At 40.3% G+C, this 26744-nt stretch overlaps 1 long non-coding RNA gene across 4 annotated transcripts; it reads right to left on the bottom strand.

The window, feature by feature from the left end:
* Positions 1–495: 495 nt before the first annotated feature.
* On the bottom strand, positions 496–26740 carry LOC139678261 (uncharacterized). 4 transcript variants are annotated; one of them, XR_011698999.1, is made up of 4 exons: positions 26672–26740; positions 25268–25477; positions 24362–24481; positions 496–586 (listed from the first exon to the last, which is right to left on the bottom strand). It is a non-coding gene; the product is annotated as an uncharacterized lncRNA (long non-coding RNA). The 4 variants fall into 4 exon arrangements; XR_011699000.1 differs by lacking the exon at positions 496–586 and adding an exon at positions 4172–5184; XR_011699001.1 differs by lacking the exon at positions 496–586 and adding an exon at positions 7682–7744.
* Positions 26741–26744: the final 4 nt, after the last annotated feature.

Raw genomic sequence — 26744 nt, 5'->3', positions numbered from 1 at the left:
AGCCCCTCAGGCGTGCTGGATGGGCTATACCTCTGGGCTAACTGATTCTCCAAGGGAGGCACCTGCACAGCAGCAACTGTAGCTCTGCCCCATGAGCCCATGGAGCAGAGACCCACCTGCAGCTCCAGGAGCCCATGGAGCAGAGATCCACCTGCAGCGCATGGAGAGGGAGATGTGCCCCACAAGCCCATGGAGCAGAGATCCACCTGCAGCCCCAGGAGCCCATGGAGCAGCGATCCACCTGCAGCTCCAGGAGCCCATGGAGCAGAGATCCACCTGCAGCCCATGGAGAGGGAGATGTGCCCCACAAGCCCATGGAACAGAGATCCATCTGCAGCCCATGGAGAGGGAGATGTGCCCTGCAAGCCCATGGAGCAGACATCCATCTGCAGCCCCAGGAGCACATGGAGCAGAGATCCATCTGCAGCCCATGGTGAAGTACCTGTACCCCATGAGCCCATGGAAGTCCATGGAGGAGCAGAGACTCACCTGCAGCCTGTGGAGGAGTCCCGTGCCTGAGCAGGAGGATGCCTGAAGGAGCTGTGACCCTGCAGCAGTTCTGCCTGGAGCAGGAAACTGGAAGGACCTGTGGAGAGAGAAGCCAGTGCTGGATATGATTTGCTGGTAGGACTTATGACCCTGTGAGGGGATTGATGCTGGAGCAAACTGCCCCTGAAGGACTGCATGCTGTGGGCAGGTTCTATACAACACAGCTTTTTGAAGGTAGTACATGCTCATGTGAGGAGTTCAGCAGGTGTTGTAAACACAGGACCTCTTTTTCCATAATCTATTACTACTTTCTGCAAAGTTTCAAGCAATTGGCTTTTCTGAACCAAGCTATAAAGCTTTTAACTGTAAAATTGATCTCCTCATAAAGTACATATGTTCTAATGCTGTAATTACCTGAGGCCTGATCTTCCAGCCCTTGGCAGCCTAAATAACCTGTACTCATCTGTCTAATCTTGGTGATGGAATACAGGAGGAGTCAGGAGAGTCCAGACTATCTGCTGGGTCCCTACTCAACTTCTCCAAATCACAATTTGTTTTCACATAGATAAGTGATCTAAGTGAGGGGTTAACAGAGCTCTGTCTTTCTTAATTTGAGATTTGGAAGACAATTATAATTCAAAATGTTTCTTCTAGCAGAGACTCCTTAGGAAAGACACATACATAGCCTAGAGCTGGAAGTCCAACTTTGCTTTTAAATGCAAATATTTTAACAAGTATAACACACAGAAGCATGAACTATCAATTATTACTACCAGGCATATGTAAAACATCTTGTTTATAACAAAGAGACCAAATTAGGCTAAAAATAAAATAGAAATTTGTAATTGAAATGTTGCCTCTTCTCCTTTGAAACTGCCCATTGTTCTTATCAGAAGTAGCCTTCAGGTTGTCTTGACACATCTAAATGGATCTTTCAATAAGAAAAGATGGGAACTGCCAGTGTTGGCAGGCTGTGGCATTTGTCATGCAATGAGACTTCCTGAGAATGGTGTTAGAACAGTGCATTATTTACAACACTAGCCTGTCAGATAAGAGTAAAGACTTTGTTTCCCCTCGCTTTCATTCTCTAAAGGCCTTACTGGTACATACAGAGTGACAGGAGGAAGTTTCAGGACAGGCAGAACTTCCCAGCTGACCCATCAACACACCAAGGTAGACAAAAGTCTGGAAATTTTGAAAGTGTTAACTTCAGTAGGTATTTTGGATCCAAATTTAACTGCATTAGACTGAAAGGGAAAGAGGTACAAGTTTCAACTAATCTTGAGTTTATTTTTCAGCATGATATTGTCTCAGCCTGAACCAAGTCAAATTCTACGGTTTATCTCCATCGCCCAGAAGATTTTGTTCTGAGACAGTAATACCTTGGAGTTTTGGTTGGTTGGTTAGTTAGTTTTTCTAGGCTTCTTCTACCCATCTTTCAGAGGTACAGCTGGACTGAGTCCTCAAGGTGATTTCGTTCCATAGTTCTGTAGACAGCATAGCTGTTTCACCAACACTTTCCCCTTCTCAGTGGTACTGGTGCTTTTGACCAGGCCATAATTGTGTTAACCCTCCTCAGTGCACCTTCAGGATGTTCACTTGCACATCTCTGCAGGATTACCATGACTGTGAGACAGGGGATGGCACAGTCCTGTGGCTCACGTGGCAGTCTCTAATCCCTCATGGGGAGTGGAGTTTGGGGTTGGGACAAGTTTTTGTGCTTTGGCCTTAGTGGTGTGGAGAGATTTGAGAGTTCTCTGACTCCCCTTGGGGTTCTGTACCACGCCAGCCCCCTTGGTTTGCTTGAGATATTTATGGATGTTATTTCTACTATATCAGATGTATTTTCACCCCAGAATCTACAGCGGCTCATAATTGACTCTATTTGATGCCAACAGGATTGATACTGTTGGTTGATACCTATTTTACAAAACAATCTAAGTGCTATTATTTAAAGATCTATTATCTGCATTGCTTTACAGTCTCACCTCTCTGTCTTCTCACTGCTGACTTCTATGCCTTTTAAAATTCTGGGTGTTTAGGTGTCAGAAGATGTGCTCGTTTTCCCTCTGGGCTTATTGGAATGTGAGGAAGCCTAACTCTACACAGGGCTGGTCTCAGAAAGTTGGATTTAGTTTTTTTTAGTGTATATCCTTCCCCATCAGCTAGTTCTAATTTCTCTAGCAGCACACAATTAAGGAGACTTCACTTAGCTGCAGAGACAGACTCACTTCAACTCATTATGTGCATAAAAGCCCCAATAATATTTATTTCTGTTAGAATAATAGGTCCTCTACTATGTGTTATTATGTATTTAAGGTGGTCTCATACATGTAGATATTTATATATTGATCAGATACCATATATATATATGTATATATGTGTGTGTATATATATATGTGGTATCTGATTTAGCTCTTCAATAAAGTCCAGCAGTGGAAGTCAGACCATACTTTGTGACACTCAGACTTCAAAAGGACATAAAATAGCCTTCACATCTCTGCCCAAAGTCTCCTCTTTTATTGTTTGGTTTCTTGCTTTAGAGAGGAAGGAGTGTACCTGAGGCAGTCAGCAGCTTCTTGTCTCTGTATTGTTTGATGTGTGATGAGCTTGGTTATCAGATCTCAGTGAGCTGCTGAATGTGGCTCCACTTGCCACAGCAAGTGCTTCTCTACAAGGAGACAAACATGCCCTCTGCTGACTTCAGTTGTGGCTGGAGTTTAAAAGCTGCTGTCAGAGAGTATACAATGGAACTGTTTGCAAATAAAGCAAATTAAAATAAACATCTTTTATCATAAGGAAGCAATTAGTGTTGATTCGCAGCTTCACTTGGTTTTTCTCTCCTGACCTTGACTACATTGTGATGGTTTTGTGCTTCCTCGGACAGTTTCCACTTGCATCTCCATCGATTAAACCTTGATCTCATTTATTATCTCAGGAAATGGTCTCAAGGTCACAGGGCTGGAAATTTAATTATGGTGGCAGTATATTAAGTGGCACATTTAAAGATGCTGAATCGTAGTAATTAATTTTTTGGATGGTGGTCTCTAGGGAACAGGTTTTCTCTACACTGGGTGTTCAGCCATCCATCATGGCCATTCAGCTTGGCAGCTGTCTTTTAGCTTTAAACTGCATCATTATTCATCTTTTATGACGACTTTAAAAACACTAGACAACTATATCTTTTTTTATTGTAATATATGTCAGATGCTTGTATTAAGCTATACTTCACCTTTGCTATAAAACATTAACAGAGGTTGCCAGCAGCTACCTGGGCTGGCCTCTAAATTGAGACAACAATTACCCTTCGCTGACATCTAGTGTCAAGACATGAGATATGGCTGGAGCGCTGAATCCATTGGCCTGGAAATGCTGCTCTTCCCCAGCGATTCGGGCTCACCCAAAGAGCTGCAGCACTGGCCATAATTAGTGGACACGAGGGATTAACTTGGCACACAGTGTTGACTTTGTAGCAGCACTAGGTTATTGAATGAAATGCAGCACTGTCAAGGTCTTAAAAAGCTTGTAATGTTTAATGAAGGAATGGTCATTAAACTTGCTGGATCAAATATTAGGCAAGATGGAACTGGGAGGTATTTAATAAAGAGGCCTGGAAATACGAACTAAATCACATATACTCATTTAAACTGCTGGCTAAGGCCCAGCGTATTTCAAAGTGCTTCACTGCTGGTTTAAGCTACATGGTATGAAGTGGGAAGGAGAACAGTAACCAGGTTTTACCTTTCTGTGTAACTTCACAGAATTTTTTCTATTATAGAGTTATTTTTCTTAAATTAAAGGCTTGAAAGTTGACACATTGTGCTGGGACTGCAAAAAGTGTTCTGTAAGGAGTGTGAGTGTATTAGAGTTCTCACAGTTAACAATACCCACAGATTTTAAGTGAGGTCTTTCATGCCCTTTGAAAAGCTGAATCTTTCAGGACTGAGACCAAGACATTAAACAGTGAATTTTCAAAATATTGTTACAGGAGTTGGTATAACTAGTAGTACTTTTGTTTACAGGTTGAGATGAAGATGAGCTCTTAAAGCTGTTGGGGCAGTCAGAGAATGGAATTAATTCTAGGTACAGAATACTAAGTATAGCATTCCTTCTGCATCTTGCCACCTCTTGATCTCCTTAGACATCGTTCTCCAGCAGTGAAAGTCTTTGTGCTTGCAGTGTTTTGATCTTATCTTTAAATTCCTGCCCTGAACCCATCTAGTTCTTTATGATATTGGGCCTTTCTGCAACAGTAATGTATCATCTTCTTCTGTGGAGATCAGTTAAATCTCTTCTCTGTACTGTGTTTTGTGATTAGATTGATGTGACTGTGCCTGAGATGTTTAAATGCTGCTCCTGTGCAGTGGAGCTGGGTAAGACCAGTTTTGCCAGGTGTGTGTGTGTGTGTTGAGTTCCAGCTCCAGCACTGGCCTGTGTTAATTCAGGGGTTTTACAGGCAGGATTTGGAAATGCTGAGCATGTCACTCCTCCTCCCATGGTCTGTGCTCCCACAGTTTGAGAAGGAATTCAGCAAGGAGAATATCCAGCTTATAATGAGAGGAGGCGATGATGGATTTCTGAAGCGAAATCCATAAAGTCACACAGCGTTTCTTGCCTTCACTTGGGTTTGATTGCAGACTGGCTGGTGTGAAGGACACCTCCCAGAAGGGCCACACAATGGAGATCTTCTCAAGGCTGGAGTGTGAGAACAGCAAATCATTTGGATCAGGTCAATTGAGTCACAAACAAGTCTACTTAGAAGTGCAAATGAACGACACTGCAGTGGCTTCTTGCAGAGCTGCACATGCAGCTTTGGAACTGTCTACATCTCATCTCCTTTAAGAGGTACAGTGAGGTGGGAAGATGGCCTTTATCTACCCAGGAGCCAATTCTAACATTAAGTGTTTGCAAGTATAATGTTCAGTCTGGTTTCCATCTAGGTTTGGTTGACCACTCCTTTGTAAAACAAAACCAGACTATATACTTGCAAATTGGCTCTCTCCTACTTTTAAATATTGCAACAGGACATAAAAATGGGAGTAAGGTATCCTGATCACTCCTGTAGATTATCATGGTTATGTTCTAAGTGCCCTAGTCAGTTGTAAATTATTAAAACTGGACAAATTGCATGTGTGTAGGGTTGTACCTCTAGCCAGGCACAGCAAAGCAAATCAGGGCTGGCTACAGCTGCAAAAGCAGGAGGGTCAAATGGTTATTTTTTCCCCAGGATTTTCTAAAGAAGAAGATCATTTTGTTGAGAATCCACTGGATTTTGTGAAAAAACAAACATATCACAATATAAGAAACTGGTGGAATTACATTATTTGATGGGTATTGGTGGATACTGACACCTGGAGCATAGTAAGAAGCAAAAAGATTAGAGGATATGTGGATATTCTTTTTGTCAAATGTGGTTTCTATCTTCTTGTACCCCATTTTAATGAAGATCATGTAGACATTTGAGCTGTGACTCTCCATGTTACTGATTGATTCAAAAGTGATTTGAATACAGCTGCATGTAAATATTGCCATCAATATGTATGTGGGGGAGTATTCACAATGGAATGGGGACCAGCTGTAAGGAAAATGGGAATTCTGGAACACACAGAAGAAATAAAATTAGTACAGCTTAGGTACCAATGTTGGAGGAGTGAGAGGTGTATCATAAATAATCCATAGGTTAAGGTAAGTTTGTGCAAGTGATTAGTGAGCAGCTGTGCACAATAAATGGAGAAACAGAAGGAAAAACATGAATGATAATTTCAGAAGGGATAATGGTACCAAATTACATGTTCACCATGAACTGCTTCCACTGCAGCCACAATGGACATTTTATTCACAGTACTGCTGGGTTAAGTCATTTGGAATGTAGGAATGGCAAAATTAGTATTTTTGTGTCTTATTATGTCAACAAGCCCAACAAAACCACTCATTGTTCATGTCTGGAGGTCATTTCATCTAAAATGCTCCAGCAGAAGGGCAGCAGTGACAGAAAATTGTTGCTCTTTACCACCCTTTGTAACAGACCTGCATATGTTTGCTCAACCAGAACTTCTCCTACTGAAAGGTTGGATTTAAAAAGCCATGGGAGGTTTGGTTCCAAGCTGTTGTACAGCATCAGAACCTTCAAAAGATGTAACAGAACCTTCAAAAGATGTAACTGGAGGTCATTTCATCTAAAATGCTCCAGCAGAAGGGCAGCAGTGACAGAAAATTGTTGCTTTTTACCACCCTTTGTAACAGACCTGCATATGTTTGCTCAACCAGAACTTCTCTTACTGAAAGGTTGGATTTATAAAGCCATGGGAGGTTTGGTTCCAAGCTGTTGTGCAGCATCAGAACCTTCAAAAGATGTAACAGGACTTTCCCTCTGCTTTTGAACCACCTCTTACTCGCTTTGAACACCATATCATTTTTGTGATGGTTTCTTGCAAATGTCTGGAGTAAAAGTTTCCTTGAAATATCATTCAAGACAGAGTTGTTTGGTAGACTTGCTTGGCTTCTGTCCTGTTCTGAATGCCCCCGAGCCAGCCCTCTCAGTGGAAGTTCCTGCAGATGAGGTATGCAATAATTACATTTCTACAGACAAGAACTATCTTTCAAAACTGTTTCTGTGCACACTCACATGACTGATATCCTCATAACCATCCACCCTGAACTACATTCAACTTTCCTAAATGAGATTTTATTGGAACTGATTATGATTAGATAAATGGGTGACTTCGCTAATGTATAATACACTTTTCAATTACAGAGTATGTATGATAATTTACATTTCTTGTTTGATAGTATGATATTTATGTGACATATTCTGGATGAGATCTGCTGCTGTTTGTATAATGCCCTTACTTTTCTTTTAAATTAAATCTGCTTTCAAGTTCTTTCAATATATTTAATTTTTTAAGATAAACAAAGACATTACAAATCCACCTTAATTTACCCTTCAGTGGAATAACATCTATTGGTGGGTAAAACCTGGTCCCCAGATTTGTTGGCTAAGGAGGCAAATTCTATCACTGGAGTAAGAGATGAACACGATGTGGATTGGAACAGGTAAGGGAGTGCAGAATCAAGCAGCATCATCCAACTGACAGCTGAGAGACTTAGAGAACTGGAATTTCGTAAAGAAACAGCAGCAAATCTGATTTATGCCTCCTGGGTTAACAGTTTTCTTTACCTGTAGAGATTTTGCAGGATGTATTGCTAATTTTGAGATAGGTGAGAATTTAGAGCATCTTCCCTGGCAAAGGAGCTCCTGGCAGGGAAAGAAAGAGAAGTACATCATGTACTATGGTTTTGTCTTGCTACCAACCTCTACAATGTTTTATGTGGTATCAACACCCAGAGAGACAACATTCAGTCTGAAAAGAGAAACTGTCTATAGATACATCAATCATTTGTATCACTAAGTAGTTTTTAAACTTTATGTTTAAAAAAGAAAAAATGAAAACTCTCATATCACAGAATTTAACTTCAAAGTGGTCATCATCTTAGAGGAATTTATTTTCCTAATCCAGTATAATCCCTCTGAATCCTTTCAGAAGTTCCCTGGTGACACAGAGTCAGGAGGAGTGGCTGACACCCCAGGGGGCTGGGCAGCCCTTCTTCAGAACAACCTCAGCAGGCTGGACCTGGGTGGAGAAGAACCTTCTGAAGTTCAACAAAGGGAAGTGCAGGTCCATGACCTTCACACACCTGGAGCCCCAGAGATGGAGGCAGCACTCCAGGTGGAGCTCAGGACCTTGACCTGGCCTTGTTGAACTCGATGATGTTCCCACAGGCCCAGCTCTGCGCCCATCAAGGTCCCTCTGGATGGACCCCTTCGCTCTGGATGGATCCCTTCCCTCTGGATGGATCCCTTCCCTCTGGACGGATCCCTTCCCTCCAGGCTGTCACCTGCTCCACACAGCTCAGTGTTGGCAGAGCTGAGGGTGCCTTGGTCCCACTGCCCATGGCACAGACAGAGATGCCAAACCCTGCTGGTCCCAGTACTGGTCCCTGAGGAACACCATGTGCTGTGTCTAACTTCAGATATTATTGTAGATATTGGGAATTCTCTGTCCCCAACAGGGCAAGCTGAAGGAAGCAAGTCAAGGCACTCACTGTGTGGGTTAGCTGTGAGTGTGTGTGCTCTTGCACTCAAGATTTGTGACCTGAGTCTGACTCCTCTCTCTGAACAAGCTCACTGCCCTTCAGCAGCAAACTACTGAAAATGCAGGTAATGTGATTATGAAAAATCAACTTGTGTGTAAAAGTAGCCCATACACTTAAACCTGTGTGAGGCAAAGCAGCTGGATGAGTCTCCAAAACAACCATAACTCTCTTCCTCCTTTAAGAGGACACCACCTGCTTTCTAAGTCACTAACTATTCTGATTATGTTAGACAAATTTCAGTGTGCATTTTCCTTGGGTCTCAGTAACAAGGAGCATGTTAGTTCCAAAATCACCCTACTACAGCTAAATATTTGATTCATATTGAGCTTGGAGCTTCTGGTACTAAAATGAAACAGGAATACTCCCAGGAAGTAAGTGTTTAAATAAACAATAAAGCTGATGCAAGTAAGAGGAATGCTGAGCCCACAGAATGCATTATTAACAGCAGATTAGTGCCCACATTGCCTGGGACACATAGGTGGTTGTGCTGTAAATAATGTCCTGGATGTCATAAATAGCAGGGCACCAGATAACTGAACACAGTGCAGGCAAAATAGCCTGATCTACTTTGTTTTCCCCTCAAACCATGACTCTTTTATGAATCAGTGGAAGCTGTTCTTAGATTTCAACAATTAAATTACCACACTTAGAGATTTTCTTTCAGAGATTTCAAAGTGTAGTTGCTTTGTCCCATTGACTTTAATCTTCTCCACAAAAAGAACTTCTTTTCTAGACTTTTTCTGCATAAGAACCTCAAAAGGAGCAATCAAAATAAAATCCACCTCAAATTAAAATTCTTGAGTTCAGGTGTGTGATCATGCAAACAAGAGGCAGAATTTATTTAACCTTCAGCCAGCTGCTTAACCAAGTTGAAATTATTGATAGCCCATCAGCAATGATCAAGATGGAGAGGCTAAATGAAGAGGTGCCTTTTCTTTTTCTTTTCCAGCTTCCCCCTGCTCCCCATCCCCCTTTTTATTTCTAAATAAGAGAAGCACTGAGCTGGTAACAAGACTTGAAATGCCATGTCAGCTCAGCCACCGTGGTCAAGGAGCTCAGCTGTAGAGGGGAAATAAAACTGTTAAGTTATGACTGCCCTCCAATCAGTCACAGGGGTAATGATGTTTGGCTTTAGTCAGGTTATATGTCAGTAAATATACATCTCTCAGACAGCCTTTAAGACAGCCTTAAGATCATGCTTATTGTTTTATATAGATAGGGGTCGGGGGCTGATAGATGGTGGTCATGGGCCACCGAAATAAATTTCACAGCATTCAGCAGGTAAAGTTAATCTCAATAGAACAGCATGTGACTGTAGCTTTGATGGAATATTCATCTGACAGTGATGGGGCTCTTTTTCTCTCTTAGGTTTTGTGCATATGACTCGAATGCAGATGATTTTTACCCCTGTCTTGATTTTAAATTTGTCCCTTCCTGCAGTGACCAGTTACATTTGGTCTTTAGTGCAGAGCTGTGGCAAGAGCACAGTTCAAAATTCCAGTTTATAAGCACTGCTGTGTTCACCTGGTCACTGTATTCTGTTCACCCTCTCACATATGGACCAAATTCAAAAGTAAGGAAACCTCAGAATTCCAAATACTGGAAAATCCAAACCTCATTTCAGTCCCGTGAGTGTTAATGTGACCTCTCTCTCAGGAGCAAAGTACTGAGACATTCCAGACTTACAGTGCTGTGAATGAAAATCTTATTTTCACATCTTCCTACAGACTTAGATAAATACTTTTTTCTATATTCCTTCTGCTAATGATATTTAAGTTTTCACTTAAGCTCACTGCTAAGGACTTTGTATCTATTTGCAAATATTGGATCACTTTCCATTACTGTAGTGTGACATTAGACATTAAATTCAGCTAAGTAAGGCTCTCAATAGCATTTTTATACCACAAATTGGATTGTTAGGAGAAGCAGAAGGTCCCACTGTGCTTCTGCTCTTGCTGTTACTCAGCATTACCACTGCAGAAAGAGAAAATATAGAAACATTTTGTATTTTGTGTTTTAATTGTCAAATGTCAATTGAATTAATGTAAAACTTGTCTGGATAAAGACCAAGAGTGGGGGAAAAAAACCCCTCAGGTAAAGCCTAGAATTGCAGACAGATGTTGACAAGTTGACTGTACATGAGGCTTTCAATATTAACCTTTGTTGCTGTTGTTTTGCTGAGGTGTTTTACAGGTATTGCAGTCAATGAATAAGTCAGAAACTGTAATATTGATATGACATCTGTTTATATTTGCTGAATGCTGATTAGGTTCTTACAGAAAATTACTATAATGTCAATATAAACATAACAGATTTTACCTTTTAAATCTGCCAGGCCATTTTTTATGAGACCCTGAAATGTTGAAGAAGGCTTTATTTTCCTCTTAGATGGTATTAACTAGTCTATATTCCCAACTTTAAAAATTTTTCCCCAATATCTGACTTTCTTTTCAAGAAGATGCTCCAGTGATCTGGACTTTGAGGGAAGGTTTCCCAAGACATCACACGTAGTGAGTGGTGCTTCTTAAGCTTCACCATATAAATGTCATCAGCTGAAAAATTCCAACTATTACCAGGAATCCCACAGTTAAATGAAATCCTTCACATGTGAAAACTGAGTAAGAAATGAGAGTTCATGTTGCCTGAACTCTAAGTAGGCATGAAATTAGTCAGCCTTTCCATGTGCTCATCATATGTTAACTCTCCCCTGTGCCAGGGAACTGCTTAGGTGGGTTTTTCAGGCTATCAGCTCCTGTAAGAACACGATCAAGAGCTTTCCTGAACAGTGACCCCAATTATCCTCTTCTGCCTTAAATAAGGTGGGCTCTGTCTGCACAGACCCCATTTGGGGAACAGATTCAGCCTCTCCAATTAACATATTAAAGATTTGCATTTTCCTCATTTAATGGCCTAAGTTCCTTCAGAGAAGGAAAGGCATTTGGAACTATTTTTGAGCAGTTGGCCAGAATATTTTAACTCCTCTTCTCCTCCCAGTCAAGTCTGGAAAGCAGGAAGTGACAGGGCTCTGAATTTTCTATTAGAGATTTTACTACTGGCCAATTCTGACTGTTCATCTGCTTAATATTTGATCAGTGTCTGGAAAGGCTCTTGTCTGAAGGGAACATGTGAGCAGTAATGAGTTTGATCCTTCTTGTCTGGCTGAGAGTTGGCTCTTTTTTAGCAATGCTTTTAAGGCTATGAAATTGCTTCTGTGTTTTGCAGTATTTATATTTATATTTATATTTATATTTATATTTATATTTATATTTATATTTATATTTATATATACTTATAGCTATATCTATATTTATATATATTTATATATACTTATAGCTATATTTATATATATTTATATTTATATATATCTATATCTAGATTTATGTATATTTATATTTATTTATTTATATTATTTATATTTATATTTATATCTATCTATATATATTTATGTATATTTATATTTATATATATTTATTTATATTTATATATCTATATCTATATCTATATATCTATATCTATATTTATATTTAGTTTATAGTATTATAGTTTCTATTGAGTTTCAAAAGCTTTATGTCCATACATGGCATGCTTAATGTAAATGTTTTCTTACTTATTTTTAATTCACCTTTTTCTAACTATATTTATCATAAGCAGTTCTCCTACAAGCTCTTTTTTCACATTTAAGCTTTTTCCTTTCCTTTTTTTCCTGTCAATTTAAATAAAAACAACAACAACAATAAAACAATTCAGATATGAAAAGCAGATCTCATTTAGGATGCCTCTAAGCTTAAAAAAAAATTAAAAAGCTCCTGCTACTTTATAATGATTAAATGAAAAGTAAAAAAGTTTTCTTGATGTGGAAGTTCATCAGTATGGATTTTTTTACGCTGATCCAACAAAGTCTCACGAAGGGAACACAAATCCTTCGAAGCCTTTAAAAGCACCTTTTACATGACTGTGTTTTCATGTGTGCCAAGATTTTTGCTGGCCTGGAATCAGAAAAATACCCACTCACCACCTTTTCTGTCCCTCCCCTGGTGAGAGTGGTCAGTGCTGATTATTCCCCCTGTGCTGCTGGAGATTCTTCATTGCCACGTGACGATGTGGAAAGAAGTACTTGCATTTTTTCTAATAAATTGGTTTTGAAGAATAAAAAGTTTGCCATCTGTTTTTCTTAAAGTTTAATCCCTTCTAATACAAAGATGTCTTCAAGAACTGCTAATATTATTCTTTAACTACTAATCTGATTGTTAAAACTCCTACTGAAATTGCTTATTATTTCATAGTAGGCTACCCAAGAACTACACTGATGTCCAGAAAAATGAAGGCAAATAATCAAACCAAGTAGTAAATTACTGAGTTTACATAAATGATCTGGTAGTAAAACTTCAAATCTATGCAAGAATGATTAATTCAACATTTTAGTTAGGCTGAGAAATGAGATCTTAGCAATATCTGTGTGTGTTTCTGGGTTAAGCTTTTCCTACTTATACCTTCACTGAAAAGATTTGCAACCCTTGTACATAAAGTATATTACAATTTTTCTTACCAGTTCTTACCAACTCCCAGCTTATTCTCATGTGGGGGGAAAAAAAGAAAAAGGAAAAATACTACATGAATGGATCCCCAGAACTCAGACACCCTTTAAAATGTTGGTGTGATTTTTTTGTGTTCATCTTGGCTTTGTGCCAGGATGGGAAGGGAACTCAGTAACTGTTCATGGTATGTATTTCCAAATACGTAGCAGGCAGCAATTTCTTAGCTAGTTAACACAGAGGTTAATCAAATCCCAGCTGGCTGGAGCCAAGACACACATGCCAAAGAATCCTCTGCCAACCTGTCCTTTCCAAATGCAGCAAAGTGATGCAGGGATTTACCTCATGGCTGCGAAGATGAAAAGCTCCAGCATTACAAGGAGGTGTTTCCATGGGTTACTCCACAAATTCAGCATGGCTGGCTTTAATCCATTCATTTTGCCCAGGAACTGCTGCAGAATATATTATGAAGGTTGGCTGATGGCTCTCAGTGAGCATTTCCTGGGCTACCCTTGCAGCCACAATCACCTGTACCACAAGGCTATTTCTGGGTTTGCTTTTCATGTCTCCTGGTCCATGGTGTTGGGCATAGCTTTGGCTTTGGAAAAACACTCTTTAAAGAGTTCAAATTGAAAAGATCTCATGGAGCACTGACAAACACAACCAGAGAGAAACTGCATTCTTTACTACATGGCCACCACTGTGCACAGAAGTGATCTTTTGGAATTTAGTGGGATACCCTCATAAAAAAAGGTTTCTAGAACTGACCTCTATTTTTCTTGCCCTTGGTTGCTGAAACATAGAAGTATTTCTGTTAATTAAGATGAATTATTCTGCTATTTTCCATAGGCACAGTTTCTGAAGGCAACTGTAGCATTGCTTTCTGAGATATTTGTCTTGCCTTGTGGAAGGTGTTTCATCACTGTCAGAGAAGCTCCCTGTGAAGTTCCCAAGGAGCCTCCCAAACATTTAAATCCCCTACTGGAGAGGACATGGATTTAACTGTGAGTCACTACACTTTTTAAACCTCATAAAAAAATAAAAATCCACAACTTTTTTTTTAATCAACTCTGGTCCTGAGAATGATTAACAGGAAAATCTGTCCACAGCATTACAAGGAATAATTAAGCTGTAACTGTAGGCTCTGTTTGCCAAATGGGAAACAATATTTTTACCACAGGCTTCCCCCACCTCAACTTTATCCATCTGGATAAACATAATTAAGTAATGGATGATGGTTTGTTAGCATTTTATTACATGTGTTTGCAAGGGCATTAGGAAGAATCATAAAATGCACAACAAATATTGCAGATATTGAGGTTTTCAGCAATAGAAAACGTGACTTTTTAGAGTCTGGGCTGGAAACATGTAGTCCTACAAATTAACTATTCCTCTATGCAGAACAGCAACTGAGATGCTGCTGTCTGAGTTGATTTACATACACTAATTGCTAGTTCCTGTTGAGCACTGAGTGGTCACCTGCTCAATAATATTAATAGAGGCCTATTTTCAGACAGCAGTTATTCTCAAGTTGGAGGAAGCATCAAATTCACTTCAGATTTTAGCAATGAAATTGCATTATCCTTTTGTTTAGGAACCTGTTTGCTGCTTTGCTATTCAAACAAAATGACCCAGTGAAGGTGTCAAAAATTGCAGTATTTTGTATGTGTATATTATGTAAATGTATATAGTTATACAGTGGTCAAAGTTTCAAATAGACAAGGATAAAATATATTTTCTCAACTAAGTCACATGATCAAAATGTCTCTGTTTGGGTCATTTATCTGGCTAAACCTTTAAAGCACATTGAATGTTTCACATGCAGAACCTGCAGGAACAGTTTTTCAAAAACAGAAACACCCCAACCTCTGCAACACTTTTCTTTCAAGGAATTCCTGATTTGGTACATATGTAGTTTAATTTTCTGGCAAACAAAAATATTGCAGGAGAAATAGGGGGTTTTACCCCTGTTAGTCCCCAAACCCATAACTGTGTATGTGTCAGTGAAGAGACTCTGGATTAAGATCAGAAAATACAAAGAGAATGAAGGTCCTTGTTTCTGATTTGCATAAACACCCCGATGACGTTTCCGATTTTGTCCTTTGAAATGCTCACGTGGCAGTGGAAAGGCCATAAATCACTCCTGTCAGCCAAAATATCATTTGCTACTGTTAGAAGGCAAGTTTAACAGTATCCCAACTTGGTTGAAATTTGAATGCCTCCCACGTTGGATTTTTTTAATAAGAACTGTAAATAACAGGCCATTTTGGAGAATAATAAACGATCCTTTCCAAAGGCCAATGAGAACTTCCTTTAGTTATTGCCATTCTTTGGGAGCAACAGACAGCTTTAAAAAATCAGTCTTGCTGCATACACATAATTTTAAGGAGCTGGCATAAAGTTTTGGAGCAAGTCCATTCATTTAATTTACACAGATATGACAAGCACTGGGAGTATCTTTGATGACCTAAATCTCATCTCCCACAAGAAGATGCCTCATCTTCTGGGTGTTGCACCTCTTACTCTCTTCATATTGTAGAGAATTCCTTTCTGCTCAGGGTGTTGCTTATCCTCAATGATCAAACCCATCAATCAGAGGCTAAAGGTTTAATGTGCCTCTGATTCAGTATGTTTAAAATAAAAAATATTATAAAAATTAATGACATATCTATTAAAAACTTTGCTCTGAATTTGAAGTCTCTGAAGAATCCTCTTTTCCAGATATTTATTGGAGCCCTAAAGAGTAATATTTAATTTTTATTTTTTTTTAGTCAAGTAAAGCACCAATTCCTACTTAATCACACAGTTTTGGAAGCTGCAAATTTAAACACAGTGAGATTTATGGTATTAAGAGATGAAAACAACAAGCCACATTATTAGCATTAATTACAGCATTATCATGTTCTTTACCTATATAATAGCAGATGGCTATTTTAAAGTAAACTAAGGTGCAAGTGTGCTGAAAAAAGCAGAGAAGAAGAAAAGAAACACATGCACCTTTCTGCCTCTGCTGAGGCTGCATCTTGTGTTCAGACCAAGACATAGAAAGCAGAAGGATAAAAAGTCCCACACACATTAATGCATCATGAAAAGAACTGAGGGGATGAAGTTCAGTTTGAAGCCACAAACATCTGGCTGGAAGAAGAAAACAAATGCTCTTTCACTGCAATGTTTCCTGTAGTTCCAATGATGTTCTCCCCATCCATGAGCCTGTTGGATGGACACCACAGCCATGCAAACACAACCCCTGAAGTGAGAGCTGTGCCTGAGAAAAACAGAAGGAAAACTACTTGTTCTGAGTGGGCATTTTCTTTTTCCATCAAATTAAAGATGTGATCTGATTTATTCTTCAAGACAGAGGTCTGACATTCTTGCTTTCCAGCTCTGCTCTGCCAAACACACACAGCCCATTTTGTCCCTCTTGCACCAATTCATTTTTTTACAAAGTATAACTTTTCATGAGAGTAAAAGAGATGAAAAGCTATTTATGGAATAAGCAGCAACAAACCCCAGCCAACTCTGCACAGCATAATGGGATTTTAATGTATTCTCCTTGTCTGCATAGTGTATTTCTGTGATAATTTTATGTGACAGCATAATTAAACTGGAAAACAATTCCCATTTCCTATGTATTTTATCTATTTATCATCATTTATTTCTTTACTTTCTCGCTCTGCTATAAATATTATTGTAAGGAGAGTTAAATAAGTTAAACCAATGCAATTACTTTTACAGATTGAAATTAACTTCATATATCAATTTATACTGGTTTGTCCCCGGCACCTACGATTTGCCCTGTACAAATAAATGCATTTGGTGCAGTATATTTATACTGTCACTATGGTTTCCATGTTTGCACTCCTTTTGACTAATGTTCTGTATGTTAAAACTTGACATTTTAACAGTATTTTCAAACAATTTCATTCATTATCAAATAACCATTTATTACATTGTGGCAATTTCAAACCATTTACTGGACCCTCTAGACATTGCTAAACAATGATTTATCAAGGAGTGTGCAAATTTTAGTGCTTATCACAGCAAATACCAAAAGTAACATTAAATACTGACTTGACAACAGCTCTGACTAAATTATTTTCCTTTTTTAATCTTGATGAGTCATATTTAGTAATAGCAGTTTGGAAATGCATTGGATATGGAGGGCAGTATTCTAGATTGCTCCATTATATGAGGCTCTTTCTGGTTTGCTCATTCCTCTGGCATATTTGGGGGATAAATTGACATAACAGATGCATCTCTTACTGTCTCTTTAGTTTTATTTTCTCATGGTGCTTATGATGCCCCAACATTGTGCTGTGTGGCAGCACTTTTCACATTTTGCTTGCCCATGAATCCAACCAAACCCACCTCTAGCCAGACCTGTTGGTTTGAATTTTGCAAAGGATTTTCAGTTCTGTTTTCAGGCAAAATCTCCTCCTTGGGAATGTTCTAACCAACAAGTAGAATTGATTTCATTTTGTGTGAACACCTGGCTGCAAAATGCTGTGCTTTTGACTCCATTCCTTATCTCCCTTATTTCTATTGAATTTGAGACCCACAGTACCCTGTGAGAAAACACGCTGATACCCACAAATGATAATTAGTCTCTGGAAGCACTTGGTGCCAACTTTACAAGGCAACAGTGTTGGAGGGAGACATCACCATTCTCAGAGATCTCATTAATCACTGCAGAGTTCACATATTCAGCTCAACATGAAGTAAATTGAAAGGCTTAAATATTCCAGAGTATATTCATAGAAGGAGTTTCAAGGACTTGGGAGCATTTCTCATTTGTGAGGTTTGTACACAGACTATGGCTGAACAAATATCATTAACACTGAATTTAAATGATCCCTAAATCAATAGTTTGGCATTGTTGGTTGATGCTGCAATATCCTTAAATAGCTCCAGAGAAAGCCAAAGCCTCACTGTGCAAAACTAACAGCTTAACATCATCCTACACAGATGAATTTATAGCCTGCATGAATTGTTTGTGAATTGGGGCAACAAGGAACCACACCTTGGTTTGTGATCTTCCCTGGCCAAGGTCCTGAAAAGAGCAGAACTGAAAATTACACAGCAAATTACTTTTGTAAACGTCAGTCTTAATTTCAGAGGCATCCAAAAGGCTTTGATTCATTATCTCCAGTTCAGGAGGGGTTATTAGGAACTCTTTTTCTGTTACTGCTCCTATAGTAGAGCCAGCAAAGGCAGCTTTTAGTCATTAACCTAATAATGTAGTAATTTAGTTTAAATTGCCACAGCTTTCAGTTGGTTCTGATAAGATGGGTGGGGAAGAACCCAATTTCTTGTTCTGCAGCTTGTGGCACAGCCTGGCATCCTCTGCCAGGAAGGTGCAGCTGAGCTGGGGAGCTCCAGCAGCCAAAGGGCCCCACCTTGTACCTGCAGAAAGGTAAAACCTTGTTTGCTTGCTGGAGGTCTCACTACCCCCAGTTTAAGCACTTCAGTTCTTTAATTTTATCCACACCCTATATATGTATCCCTGGGATCTCAAATTTTATGTGTTTACCAGTGATGACAGTGAGTAATGTTTGGAGTTTGGGGGGAGATGGGTTTCTGGAGGTTTAATGTTTGATTTTTGTTCACCAGCTCTATTAGTATTCTCTGAGAATCTTGCCAGACTATTGGAGTATGACCAAGCCCAAAGGACATTTAAGACAAGTTCACCCAAAAAACAGTAAACAGTGATAAACAATTAATTTTGCCCCATCAGAATTGCTTTCTTGTCTTCTCAAACCTCACGGATCTTTTCTAGAAATTCTTAGTCTATTCCTGAATCTCAGCAATTTTTAACATCCTACTAATTCGAACAAAACTGCCACTGAAGTCAGGCAGGCCAGAGCAGGCACAAACAGAAGTTCTGCCTTACACCAGTCACCTAAAATTAAGTGATGCCAAAATAAATGAACCATTACACCAATGTCCCTGCTTACTGAAAACAAACCAAAATAGTCTTAGGAAATGAAAGTGTCTGAGGACCCTGAGCAGCCAGGAGTAAGCATTTAATCCTGGGAGAAACTCAGGCTGAGTTCCCTCCCAGGTCAGAGCAGAAGAGCTGCTCAGGATCAGGCCTCTCAAATTAAAGCACTTTGGGCACAGATGTGTCTGTAGCCAAGCACTCTGCTGAGCCTGATGGAAGTGCCATGGGTTGGCTTCCTTTTGTTTGAATCAGTCTAAATGACAAACTTCTATGATTTTCAGGTACGTTCAGGGCCAACACTTGCTGATCCAGGAATTGATCCTGAGATTATTGGTCTTGTTAATCCATTTCCAGCCTCCTTGTCTCCACCAGTCTGCCTGCTGGAGGCTGATTCCTTCATTTCCACTGGTTACACTGATCATTTGGGTTCTTTTTCACTTATCCCTATGACACCAGGTTCAAGGGATTTGGGGTGTGGGTGTTTTCTTTGGTTTGGTTTTGGTTGTTGGTTTGGTTGTTTTTTTGTGGTACACTGTATGTTACAATCCCTGGGGCTTCAGCAACCATTAGCTAATAAGCTGATAAAGGCAAAAAATGGCTTTTAATGCAGTCAGGGTTAACAACACTCCCTCTTAGAATCCAGAAATGGAAAAAGGGTTTTATTATTCTGTGTGGATAGCAGCCTAGGTGTGAGAAAGTCATCAAGGCAAGCTCTTTGCTCACTTAAGGAGATATTATACAAAACATTAAACCCAATGAGGGTATCTGTCAAAATCTAAGAGACTTCATCTCTGCTGTTACCTACCTTCCATTATGGATTAATTTGACACTAATTGCAAAAATGATTTAATTTAGCTAATCTTCAGAAAATACTGTTTGAAAATTAAAATTAATGGCTGGGATAAAATCTAAGTGTTCTACCTGAATAAAATCTTGGACATGAATGGCCAGGGACTGATGCAGAAAGCTTAGATAGGAAATACTTCCAAAAATTGCACTTAATACATCAAGCAATAGAGAACCAAAAATGAATTTAAAGAACATGACAAGTACCAGTGCAGAAAATGTCAAAGAAATCATGTATTGATGGAGAGGAATGGAAAACCAGAAATGTGAAGCATTTTTGTTCTAAAAAGGACTTTGGGACTGTATCTAAAAACCCAAAGAAATTAGACATTTTTTTAATGACACAGTTTTAGTTGCCCAAGTATTTATCAATTATGCACTGGACAAACCAGAGAATGTAATTTTGTGGTTCAAAAGTCAGACTTGTACTAACAAACTAATCACAGCTTTGTGATGTTCTTGCAAGTTCGTATTTCTGATAAAGGCACAGTGTAACGCGATAGGTTTCCATCTGCAGCAGATGGTGCAAGTCCCTGAAGAATTCTGTGCCAGCTGTTCAGGCAGAACGCAGCACACTCGGCCACAGCAGGGCCACGCTGAGCCCCAGGAGCACCCAGAGCAGCAATCCTGGCTGGCAGAGGCTCCCTGTGCAGCAGGTGGAGGGAAGGGCACAGCTCCCACAGCTGAACACTTGGGGCTCTCCTGCTACTTTCTTCCTTTGTGTTCTTGTCCCCTGTTAAGTTTGTCAAAGACAGTTTCCTTTGTCTGTTTTGGGCCTGCCTTGTCCAGGAGGTTAGAAGAGAAATGTTCTCCAGCATACAAAGAGTATTGTTTTCTTTTCCCTTATGTTTGCATTAAAGAAAAGGGTGACATCTCAACATCCCCCCAGTGCCCCCAGCCTTGCTGTGCAGCACAGTGGGCACCTGTGTGCCCCAGCCCAGCACCAAATCCTGCTTCCCTTGTGCTCCTGTGTGCTCACCCCCTGTAATTAGCAATGTTGCAGCTTGCAGGGGAGACCAGAGCTGGTTCTAACACACAGCTAATTAAGACATTACAGTTAGCTATTTGCTAGGCTGACTCAGGGGAGTAGTAATAGGATATGGAGTCTTTCACCTCAAGTTCAGCCATTGTGGCCCCCAGATTCCCAGGTAGTGATCAGTAATTTTTCATTAACCCTGACACAAACTGAATCTGACTCTGTTTGGGTGTGTTGGATGAGTTCTGAGCACATGTCTGCCAACAAGAAGTGTCAGTGTCTCCGATAATTAAATTTCAAAGTGAAGAACCCCACTGCTGTGAGTGAGCAGCAGAAGTTGATGTCTCCCTGGGGCATTATTTTAACTCCTCTTTGTTGTTGTTGTTGTCTCCAAACTCAACAAGCTATCATAAGCTGTCATAATATCAGCAGACACAGATAGAGGTTTTAAAGATAACAAATTGACCATTGTGCTTATGTTCCCCTGCAAGACAAACAACTAACAGGAATACAACCATAAAGGTTGGAAAAACATTTTTAAACAACAGCAAACCCAACACCTAAATTATAATGAAACTCCAAGAGGCCCCTAATTTCATGATCCTACCTGCACTGCCAAGAATGTAAAGAATCATTGGCTCTTGACATCATTCTCTTGCCAAAGGGCAATTACCTCTTCTGTATGCATTGCCTTAATCATGTCAAGTTGTGTCCCATAAATTTGCATGTCTCCCAAGGAAGCACAATGCATTGCCAGCAGCCTGATAGGCCAGATCAAAACAATTTCCTAGTGTGTGTTTACATCAGCTTTGGCTGCTGAGCTGCTTTAACTGTAGTTGCTCTGCAAAACAGCACAATTTCCTTCTCTCTAAACTGTGCTGTTTCAGGGATAGGAGGTGGAATAAGCAGAATATGGATGGATGCATTGTCCTTACCAGCACTGGGCAATGCTTTCTAGATTAATGAACTGCAAATCAGCTCCACAAATGAAAAAAACCACATGCTAGATATAACCAGAGTCCTCTGAGAAGGGCTTGTTGTCACAGGCAGAGAGGGAGGGAGTGTACACACATCTGTGTGACGGGGTGTAATGAATTCCAGCTTCCCTGCTGCCTCTCTGGGATCCACCAGCATGACAAACTCTCTGAGGAACAATTCCTTTGACTGGTTTGTTGAGGAGAGGAAACTTGTCACGCTGCCAAGAATAAAACTGCTTCTGGGCTTAGTTTTGAATTATATAAAGTGAATAAGTGAAAAATGTATACACATTCACTTCAGACCCAAGTCATGAATAATTAAAAGAATATATAATTGTACCCAGTTTTCCCCTCAAGCTCCACCAGCAAAGATATCTTCTGTCCATGTAACAGGGTGCTTCATGTGTTTTGTGGTTTATTTTCAGAACCTGTTAGAAGTGAGCTGAACCAAGCATCACTGATTGCAAGCAGGAATAACAGCCTGACCATCAGAGCACACAGAAATGCAAATGGAGAACTCAACTCTTTCATAGGAAGGAAGGTACAGATTTTTTAACTATGCACAAGTATCTTCCTGGTGTGAATCATCCATACTTGATTTGGATTTAGACTACAATATGATAAAAATTATACCATTAACACAGCACTGTTGTAGACATTAATCTGATACTGCAAATGGCACAGATCAGACCTTTTTTGCAAGGCACAGAAAGATAAGAATGTTTACCATGGTAAAAACAACCTCAGAAAGCAAACGTTATCTGTACCTTTGTGTAACTACCCCCTTTTTCTGAGACAGGCAGACTTGCCAGTGCAAATTAAGGGATGTGAGTTCACAGTGCACAACCATTTGTTTGTCTGCAGTCCTACTGGTGTACTGGAATTGTCTAATGGTACTTATCTGGAAGATGCAGATGCAAGAGATCCCCTATTGCTGTTATTTTTCCACATTATTCCCACAGTTAATAGGCCCCTCAGTTTCAGCCAAAGTGATATTAATGTCCACTTTTCTTGAGGGCAAGAAAATAGCAAATATGGTATTAATAGCAATGCATTTAGTACCTTTCACTTGCAGATACAGAAATCTTATACAAAGAGTAATGAAGAAAATCAATAAATGCTGTGAAATAAATAACCATGAAACACCCCCCACCAATACAGATATAGAGATTCTCATGACTAGCAAGTTGGTTCTTGCTTTCCCTCATACCAATAAGACTGTGATGCTCTCTGATAGAGAAAAATATATTAAAACCCCAGAAAATCATATGGACAGAGGATGAACAGGTTCTCATTTGTATGTAGGTAATAGCTCTGGCCTTGGAATGGCAAAGGTCTGGGCTTTGGTTTGACCCTTAGAAAGATGTGTGTTCTCTGTATTGTTTGTACTTCTCCAGCTGAATTCCAAACACGAGTTCTTCACTTAGACCTGACTTAGACTTTGGCTTCTTTTCTACAACCAGGTGTTTGTTCAGAGATAGAAAAAGACAAAACATCAGTGAGGGGATTGGGGAAGGGGTGTTAGGAGATGTGAAGTGCAAGTCTGCTTAAGAACTATCCACTGCAGCCTTGTGGGGCTGGACCTGAAGTGGCTCAGGGAATGTGGGAGAGGAGACACAGGGACACAGAGAGACTGTGGGGAGGGTCACTTTGGGATCAGTAATTCCTCATGATATACAAAGACTAGGAAACAGCCACTGCAGTGGGACAACTGATTACAATGGAGTGGCTTTAAAGAGGTGGTGATAAGAGTATCAGAAGTGAAGCAAAGTATGACATGCTTCCTGTCCACCTACCTGAAAGCTGTTAGTCTGCAATGTGTTGATCTTGTAATTTTGTATCACAGGTGACTAAGACAGGAGCCAAATTATTTGTATGGACTAGAAAAGCAGAGGTAAACTATAGCCTGAAGTCCTTACCATCAAAAAAGGGCAAAATAAAGGTGGGGAAAAGAATCCCACAATGGTATTAGAACTTCCAATATGGAGAAAAAAGCAAGAAGGAATTCTAAACAAATGCAGCCTCTACATCCAATCCCACAGAGACAGACATTCAAATTAATGTTTTCAAATTCCAGTATTTCTGAGCTGTTTCTTGAACCACTTGAAAGGGGGGTACTTTTCATCTAGTTGGTGGGGGTTTTTTTTAGATTACTAGACAATAATTTTGTAATATGTAAAATGCGAAAGGACTATTTACAAATGAGTGGTTTGTATTCTGTTACATTTGATGGCTAATTTAAAGGTTAATTGTGAAATATGTCAGACCACTAAAACTGTGTAACAGTTTATTCCTTCCATGTACAGGACAAATTCATGCAACAGAGCATTGCTCCTTCAAGCCTGTTCTCTTTGGTAAAGCTTTCGTGTCAGAAAATGCTTATATTTGCAATTGTCTGATGTTTAGACATAGAATTATTCAACATTCTCTAGCAGTTGGCTCTGACCTCTTGTTCGATGGTGTTCTGGCTTCCCTTGGAACAGTCGGTGCATTCCCAGCTCTGCTGTGCCACTCTGAGTCGGCGATGGGGAATTGCAGGGCTGTGCTGAGCACTGTGACCCGAGCCCTGCAGATGACATTTATTTGTGCATTTTGAACACGGTTTTGAGTTTATCAACAACTGAAGCACTTCTAGAAAAGCATGAAAATTATTTAATATGACACTACATTTTTCTTAAAGTGTTAATTTTCTGGAAAACTCTCAACCTCTTGATTTAGTAAGTAAGTCATGGTCACCCATTATTTATTACTGCTCTGTTGAAAGACAAGGAAACTTATCTGTTGAGTTATAAAATTATTCTCCATATAGATTAATCTCATTTTCTACTTTATTTATACCAGAAAAGAACAGTACTGATTCAAAATCTGTATTCTGACAATTGGCAAACTCATGTTTGGGTGTTCAGGTATGTTTTGATCCATGTTAACTGAGTGGCCCATAAAATGGAACTTTTCTTTTATGTAATGCAATGTGCCCCTCTAGGAATCACAGACACCCTCGACCTTCAGAGCTCAGCTCGACCCAGCTCCCCCTTGAATAATTCCAGCTGAACCAACAGGCTGAGACCTCTTGCCATTCAGTCTTCAATATCTAGGCAAGTGCCTCACAACCTGATCACAAAAGTCTCATAACCAGATCTTCACTATTAAAAGCTGGCAGGATATTTTTTTTCCTTTTTGCTGTTTTACTGTATTTCTCCTACCAGTAGTTACATATCCTTTCTTTATACTGAAGCTGGCTCTGCTTTACATTTGTAACTTACTCTATGATAATGTACACAGGCCTCAGGCCATTTGCTGTGCACGACACTTGTTCTTTATGAACATATTTTCAGTGCTCTAATTAAATTACCTCAATAATTGTGATTTTTTTTCCCTGTTATTTGTAGATTTTATTATTGCTAGTTGGTGGTGCCTGTGCTTTCTTTTCTTCTTTAGTGGCATTTTTGTTTCTCATGTTTTCCTCCATGCTTTTTCTGCACCCTTGTGTCATTTTTAGTTCTTTCCATACTTCTCCACATTGTCACAATCATTCCAATTCATTCCAACGTCCTCCAGCACCCTACAATAAAAAGAACTTTGTTGCTGTTACTGCATCTATTGGGCAATAGATTAGCTGTGATTAGATCAGTAGCTGTCTATATAATATAACAAAGTGGTAGCAAGTTCTAAGCCTTAGCAAATCCTGATTTCATCCTTATCTCCTCCTCCTAGTAACTACATTTCCCATTGTAATCACAACTAATTTCACATTCTTATGTATGTGAAAAATGTTTTAAAAACTCGATTTATGTGACCTCCTGTGCTTCTACTGTGGTGAACAAGGTCTGTATTTTGGATTCTGTATTTACACAGAAAATGACATAGAAATTTGGGGGGGCTTTCTCCATCACCGTTAGCAATGCATGGCTGGTGTGCAATCCTGACATGATCTGTCCACTGCCTGAGGGGAACTTAAGGAAAGATGGGGCAAGACTATTTACAAAAGCATGTAGAGCCAGGATAAGAGGGAACAGGTTCAAACTGAGAGTAGGTTTAGATTAGATACTAGGATAAAATCCTTCCCTGGGAGGGCAGGCAGGCCCTGGCACAGGTGCCCAGAGAAGCTGTGGCTGCCCCATCCCTGGAAGTGCCCAAGGCCAGGTTGGACGGGGCTTGGAGCAACCTGGGATAGTGGAAGGTGTCCCTGTCCAGCCATCCCTGAGCCCTCCCTCGGCCTTCCCTCATCCATCCCCGAGCCTGGAGGAGACTGAGGGCAGAGCTCGCTGCAGTTACACCTCCCCGTGAGGTTCCTGGAGGAACAGGCGCCGATTTCTGCTCTGTGGTATCCACAGACAGCGCCAGAGGAGACACCTGGGGCTGTGCTGGGAGGCTGGATCGGTGGTAGGAAAAGGTCCTTCCCCCAGAGGGCAGTGGGCACGGCCCCAAGGCTGGCAGAGCTCCAGGAGTGCTTGGATGATCCTCTGGGCCACAGGGTGGGATTTTGGGGATGGTCCTGTGCAGGGCCAGGAGTTGGACTTTGATAATCCTTGTGGGTCCCTTCCAACCCGGGGCACTTCGCAGTTCCATCACTCTCTGACCGCCGCCCTCACAGTGGCGCGAACCGAGCGCGGCCCAGTCCCGCCTGTCCCTCTCCCTCTTCCTCTCCTGTGCCGGTCCCTGTGCTGTCCCTGTCCTGACCCAGTCCCTGTCCTGTTCCGGTTCCTTTTCCTGTCCTGTTCCGGTTCCTTTTCCTGTCCTGTCCCGGTCCCTTTACCTGTCCCTGCCCCCGTCCCCGTCCCGCCGAGGGCGCGGACGCCGCGCGGGTTTGGCGCGTGCGCGCTCGTGCC

The sequence above is a fragment of the Pithys albifrons genome, chromosome 13 (genome assembly GCF_047495875.1).
Source record: "Pithys albifrons albifrons isolate INPA30051 chromosome 13, PitAlb_v1, whole genome shotgun sequence".
NCBI classification, from domain to species: domain Eukaryota; kingdom Metazoa; phylum Chordata; class Aves; order Passeriformes; family Thamnophilidae; genus Pithys; species Pithys albifrons.
This window is presented reverse-complemented; position numbering and strand designations above follow the sequence as displayed.